The sequence below is a fragment of the Typha latifolia genome, chromosome 9 (assembly GCF_019914945.1).
Source record: "Typha latifolia isolate L0001 chromosome 9, TyphaL0001v2, whole genome shotgun sequence".
NCBI classification, from domain to species: Eukaryota; Viridiplantae; Streptophyta; class Magnoliopsida; order Poales; family Typhaceae; genus Typha; species Typha latifolia.
The window spans coordinates 6,564,027-6,571,283 of NC_133094.1; positions in this window are offsets into that span (position 1 = coordinate 6,564,027).

Here is a 7,257-nt window from a genome sequence, read left to right on the forward strand (position 1 = left end):
CTTTTCTTTCTTCTTCTCCTTTCTTCTTCTTCTTTCTTCTTTTTCTTCTTCCTCAGCTATTCCCCCTTCTACAACAGTGCTGGGCTCGGCCCAGCACTGTAGTAGACAGTGCCGATGACAAGGGAATTGCTCCCTTTTAATTTGTTACATTAATTATATGATTTAGTTTCTAAATTTTAGGTAAATTAGTTTATCTAGATGGTAGATTATTTTGATAATTTACACTCACTAGTATAAGTATTAGCTAAGTATTTTAGTATAATAATTTATTAATTATAGTTATAAACACTTGCATATGATTATATATAGTTTAGCCATTGTTTATTAGATCAATACATGTAATCATATTGATAATAATCTTATATTTTATATAGTTAGTTTTATTAAAAATAATTAAATTATATAAGTTTCTATTAATGTTTATGTATACTTATACATGCATATATTTAATATATTTGAATATGCAATGTGTTTCTAGCACCTTATTATTATTATTATTATATATTATTTTCTATGCAATAAAATGCTGAGCTCAAATAATTATTTTTATATTTATGGATAATGATTATTATATGTATGATTAGTAACTAGTTAAGTAAAAGTAGTAATTGTCAAATAATTGAATTATAATTAGTTATTTTATGTACATATATTTTAATTATACTATTGTATATTTGATTCTTTTATGCTTAAAGAAGTTAATTATTATATGCCTAATATATAATTAGAATAAGGACGTCTGAATTATATATATATAATGTATCAAGTTATTTAATAAAATCAAATAATTTATTATATTTTTCACCAATGAATTCTAAATGGGATAAACGACTAACATCATATTACTTAAATAATTTCATATTCCGACCCCCTATTCAAGACCCCATGGATTTAGCTATCGAGGCTTGATCGTTCTCGTAGTAACGTGAATGAGTGGTTGTTTGGTATTTGTAGTGGTGATGAGTACTCTAGCTATGGAGCTCTGATACCAGCTTGATATGATCTCGCCTTTTTGGTGAAGGGTCGATCTCTTCCAATTCTTGATCTGAAGTAGATCTGGCATGGAACTTTGAAATAAGATTCCAAAATTTTTTGCCATCGGATCGATGTGAAATTTTGATATGTTGTAGGCCCGGAAAAGAGCTTTCCAACAAATCAAGTTTCAGACGAATCAGAGTTGGGGATCTCGAGATATCATTCGTTTAGTTGACAAATATCAGGATGCTCTGTTTTGGATCCGTGGATGGAGGCACGAGATCCTAGGTAATGGTGGATGGTGGAGGACCGGCGTTAATGGGGTGGCACCGGTGAAAAAGTGGTGGTGGAAGGGTTATGGTTGATGGAAGAGTTAGGGCAAGTGTTGGATAGATTGGAAGAAGGGGGAGGAGAGGGCCACTCCTAAGGGACTAGGGTGATTGGCCGGTCGAGGGAGGTTAGAAGCGGTGTTGTCGGGGATTGAGGGAACGGGAGCGAAGAAGACGAAGGAGGTAAGGCAAACTCAATTCTCAATAATCAATAATCAATTTGGTTGCCTACCACATCCTTTTATAGGCTAACCAACAACTCAAATTAACCCTAAAAACACAATTTTCGTCGACCGCGTTCGAACTCGCCCGACCGCGCTCGGACGCACCAATTTCGCTCTTCTGGATTTGCAAACGCGACGCAGGCGTTCGAACGCGCCTGTCGATATTTGCGAATGCGATGCAAGCATTCGTAGTGCGTTTGAACGCACCGCGTTCGAACGCACAGTACATTCTCTTCACCACGTTCACAACCCCGTTCACAAACTACGTTCGAACTCACTCCACCCGCGTTCGAACGCGACTTATAGAAAACTTATTTTAATGAAAATTAAACACTAAAACATGAAACAAAAACACTCATAAAGTGAATCCATGCTCGAGAAGACGTCGGTGAAGTCCGAATCGTATCAATCCACCACGCTTCTGCAACCTTGTCCTCAAAGTTTGAAGTTTGGAAAGCGATCCATGATATCTGACTCTAGCTCCCAGGTAGACTCGTTAGTAGATTTGCCCAGCCACTCAATTAGCACTTCAGTCTCTAATCTGGTCCCGTGGCGTCTTCTCCTGCGGCCTAATACTCGGACCGGTTTAGTGGGGCCATCCTCCTCCATTAGTTTGGGTAAGGCCGAACCCACCACATGGTTAGGCCCAATCTGGGCCTTCAATGCTGATACATGGAAGACCGGATGTATCCTGGTTCCTTCAGGTAGGTCCAACCGGTAAGCTACTGGACCGATTCGTTGTAGCACTCGGTACGGACCGTAGTACTCGTAACCCAACTTTTGGTTCAAAATTGGTCTCAATGTGGATTGCCGATACGGTTGAGCTTGAACGAACACTAATTGATGCACCTTAAATTCTCGCTCACATCGGCCTTTGTCATGAGTTTGCTTCATGCGGTTTTGGGCTATGGCTAGGTGAGTCTTGAGCAGTCTCAATGTTTCATCTCGATCAGCAAGCTCCAAGTCAAGCTCGGTCCTATCCGCCGCCGCGAGTCTATCATAGGCACACAAGACAGGGGGAGTGCGCCCATAAACCGCCTCTAAGGGGGTCATGCCGATGCTAGAGTGATGAGCAGTATTGTATGACCACTCAGCCCATGGATGGAAGGAATTTGACCCAATCCTTTGGTCGTTCCGCCACAAAGCATCGCAAGTATTGCTCCAGTCCGGGATTCACCACCTCGGTTTGGCCATCCATCTCGGGGTGATAAGCTGAACTCAGGTTGATTTGAGTCCCTTGCAATCTGAAGAACTCGGACCAAACCTCATTGATGAAGATGCGATCCCGGTCTGACACGATCGTCCTAGGCATCTCATGCAAGCGTGCCACTTCCCGAACAAAAATTTCAGCAACCCTTTTTGCTAAAAATGGGTGAGACAATGTTATGAAATGAGCATATTTGCTCAGTCTATCCACCACAACAAACACCACCGATTGTCCCCGAACCTCCGGCAGCCCCTCGATGAAGTCCATGGAGATATCTCCCAAATACACTCTGGTATAGGTAGTGGTTGTAGCAGCCCGCTAGGCTTGAGTGCCTCCGATTTGACTCGTTGGCAGATTTGACATTCACGCACATACTTCTTCACGTCCGTCTTCATCGCTGTCCATGTACAATTTTGGGCCAGCCGCTTGTAGGTACATAATACCCCTTCATGCCCTGCTATAGGAGTATCATGGAAGTGTGCCATCAATAGTCTCCGTAGCTCTTTGTTCCGAGGTACCTTGCTTCGCTCGCACTCTAGTACTAACCCATCGCGCTCCTCGTGCTCGGGGTGGCTTGAGGGGTTCTCTCTCAACTCCTCCATGAGTTGGACCAGCTCACTATCCTCTGCACTAGCTCTCCGCAGATCTGAGAAGAAAGGAAAGGTGGGCGTCGAGAAAGAAGCGAGCTCCCTTGCGACCCCTTCATTTGGAAGTTCAAGCAGCGGTTGGCTTCCATCTAGCAGCACTCTCTTGTCATTTCTCCAAAACGTCAATGTGAGGCTTGTAAAATTAAATGTCACGGGCCCCAAGCTTTGAAGCCATGATACGATTCGGACTTCACCGACGTCGTCTCGAGTTTGGATTTACCTTAGGATAAGATTGAGTTTTAGGATAAGATTGTGTTTTAGGATAAGATTGAGTTTTAGGATAAGATTGTGTTTTAGGATAAGATTGAGTTGTTGGTTAGCCTATAAAAGTATGTGTAGGGCAACCAAAATTAAGATTTGAATATTGAGAATTGAGTTTGCCTTGCCTCCTTCATCTTCTTCGCTCCCGTTCCCTCAATCTCCCCGGCGACGCCGCTTCTAATCTCCCTCGACAGGCCAATCACCCTAGTCCCTTAGGAGTGGCCCTCTTCTCCCCCTTCTTCCAATTTATCCATCGCTATCCCTAACTTTTCCATCATCCATAACCCTTCCACCATCACTTTTACACCGGTGCCACCCCATCAACACCGGCCCTCCACAATACACCATTACCCAGGATTTCGTGCCTTCATCCACGGAATCCAAAAATAGAGTATCTTGACGTTCGTCTACTAAACGAACGATATCTCGAGATCCCCAACTCCGATTCGCCTCAAACTAGATCCGTTGGAAAGCTCTTTTCTGGGCCTATATCATATCAAAATTTCACAGCGATCCAACGGTAGGATATTTCGGGATCTGATCTCAAAGTTCCGTGCAAGATCGTAACAATCTGGTATCAGAGCCATAGCACCAAAAGAGGGTTCGTATCAAGCTGGTATCAGAGCCTATAGCCGAGGAAGGATCGTATCAAGCCATTGGGTCCCCAAAATAATATCGTCACCTTGCAAGGCCAACGGATAAAGATCCAATGTGAAAGTTTGGCCTTGCACCTTCAATTCTGCACCTCCACAAATAGAATCCACTCGCAATGTGGTGCCATCTCCAATCATCACATCGAACCCTTCCGTGGGTTCCGACTCGAGCCCAATCTTCCTAAGGAGCCTCTTGTCAATGAAGTTGTGGGTGGACCCGGTGTCAATTAAGATTCTCACTGTGGTTTTCTTGACTACCCCGTTCACCCGCAAGGTCTTTGGCGCAGCTATCCCCGAATAGGCGTGGAGGGAGATTTTGGCTATCATATCCTCCACGGGTTGCTCCTCAGCTTCTTCTCCTTGATGTCCAGCCACATCTGCACCTTCAGCTGCAAACTCGTCCTCCGCTTCCTCCAATCCATCGATTAGCATCACCGATCCCATCGGTTTAGCGCAGCGATGCCCGGGTACAAACTTCTCATCACAACGGAAACATAGGCCCTTGGCTCTTCTTTCTTCTACTTGGGCTGGTGTGAGTGCTCGTCCCGGACCTCTAGGTGCATACTTCACATCTTGGGATGGCTTCAAGGGTGCTCGAGGAGGTACCATTGTAGCAGCAACCCTTGGTACTCCGATAGTATTTCCCGCCGCTATGTTTGGTTGAGCTTGATTGCGGCTTCCTTGGCTTGTCCAACTCTGCTTCAGGTGTATCTTCATGGCCCTATGTTTGTCTTCCATAAGCACCGCATCTTCGAAGGCCTCCTTTAAGGTTCTAGGCCTTAAAGCCCTCACATCGGCTTGTATGTTACCCCGCAGCCTGGAGATGAAGGTGCTACGAAGTTGCTGATCCGTCTATGGTGGATGACATCGGCTACTAATCCTCTCAAATTCTTCTTGGTATGACCCAACCGTGGTCTTTTGCACCGTCTTTGAGAGGAGAGCATCAAAGTCTTCATATCCCGATGCTCCAAATCGCCGTGTGATATCGACGCAAAATTCAGCCCAAGTTTCGATAGCCTCAGTGGCATTGGCTGCTCGAAACCAATGAAGCGCCGCATCCTCAAGGTGGAAGCTTGCAAGCGTCACCTTGTACTCTTCTGCCGTTCCTTGGTATGCAAAGAATTGCTCCACCCTATACAACCAATCGATCAGGTCGCCACCTTTAAACTTGGGGAATTCGAGACGCACGACTTGTCCACGGATGCCATTGTCTCGTTCCGGATCATGTCCTTGTCTAACCGGGGGAGGATGCACCATGAAGGGTTGATGATCCCTCCTTCGGTTTTGATTAACTTGCTGTGGTTCCAGATCGTATTGACCCGCCCACGGATCTTGATCTCCAAGGCGGTCTCCATAGTGGTTCACCCATCGGATGGGTTCACCTACAACTGGACCTGGTGTAACCATCCTTGCTTGCCTCTGCCCATAGGGTGGTGGTAGCAGCGGCTCTTGTGGTTGCAAAGGCTGAACCGGTGGCGGTGGGTTCAAGGGGGTGGACTCGCGTCGTGGGGTCGATGGTGCTTTCCCGTTCGCCATTGCTTCCCTTATCGCCCGTAGTTCCTGCAGCATCTCCATCATCATCTGGTTGTTAATGGCCATTTGCTCTGAAAGAGACCCCAACACGGCTTGAACGCTAGGTTCTTCCGTATTCTGATTAGATCGGGCGGTTCCATGGGTGGAAGTCCCTGCAATCGTTTCTCCCTTCTCTATTGGGAGAATCTCTTCTTCATCATCTCACCGTGCAGCCATGGATCTGGTTGTCGTCATTGGAAGCGCTTGTCCGAGGAACGGTGGCTCTGATACCAGCTTGATACGATCACACCTCTGGCTATGGAGCTCTGATACCAGCTTGATACGATCTCGCCTTTTTGGTGAAGGGTCGATCTCTTCCAATTCTTGATCTGGACTAGATCTGACATGGAACTTTGAAATAAGATTCCGAAATGTTTTGCCATTGGATCGACATGAAATTTTGATATGTTGTAGGCCCAGAAAAGAGCTTTCCAACAAATCAATTTTCAGGCGAATCAGAGTTGGGGATCTCGAGATATCATTCGTTTAGTGGACGAACATCAGGATGCTCTGTTTTGGATCCGTGGATGGAGGCACGAGATCCTAGGTAATGGTGGATGGTGGAGGACCGGCGTTAATGGGGTGGCACTGGTGAAAAAGTGGTGGTGGAAGGGTTATGGTTGATGGAAGAGTTAGGGTAAGTGTTGGATAGATTGGAAGAAGGGGGAGGAGAGGGCCACTCCTAAGGGACTATGGTGATTGGCCGGTCGAGGGAGGTTAGAAGCGGCGTCGCCGGGGATTGAGGGAACGGGAGCGAAGAAGACGAAGGAGGCAAGGCAAACTCAATTCTCAATAATCAATAATCAATTTGGTTGCCTACCACATCCTTTTATAGGCTAACCAACAACTCAAATTAACCCTAAAAACACAATTTTCGTCGACCGCGTTCGAACTCGCCTGACCGCGTTCGAACGCACCGAGTTCGCTCTTCTAGATTTGCAAACGCGACGCAGGCGTTCGAACGCGCAATCGAACGCGCCTGTCGGTATTTGCGAACGCGATGCAGGCGTTCGTAGTGCGTTTGAACGCACCGCGTTCGAACGCACAGTACAATCTCTTCACCACGTTCACAACCCCGTTCACAAACCGCGTTCGAACTCACTCCACTCGCGTTCGAACGCGACTTATAGAAAACTTATTTTAATGAAAATTAAACACTAAAACATGAAACAAAAATACTCCTAAAGTGAATCCATGCTCGAGAAGACGTCGATGAAGTCTGAATCGTATCAATCCACCACGCTTCTGCAACCTTGTCCTCAAAGTTTGAAGTTTGGAAAGCGATCCATGATATCTGACTCTAGCTCCCAGGTAGACTCGTTAGTAGATTTGCCTAGCCACTCAATTAGCACTTCAGTCTCTAATCTGGTCCCATGGCGTCTTCTCCTG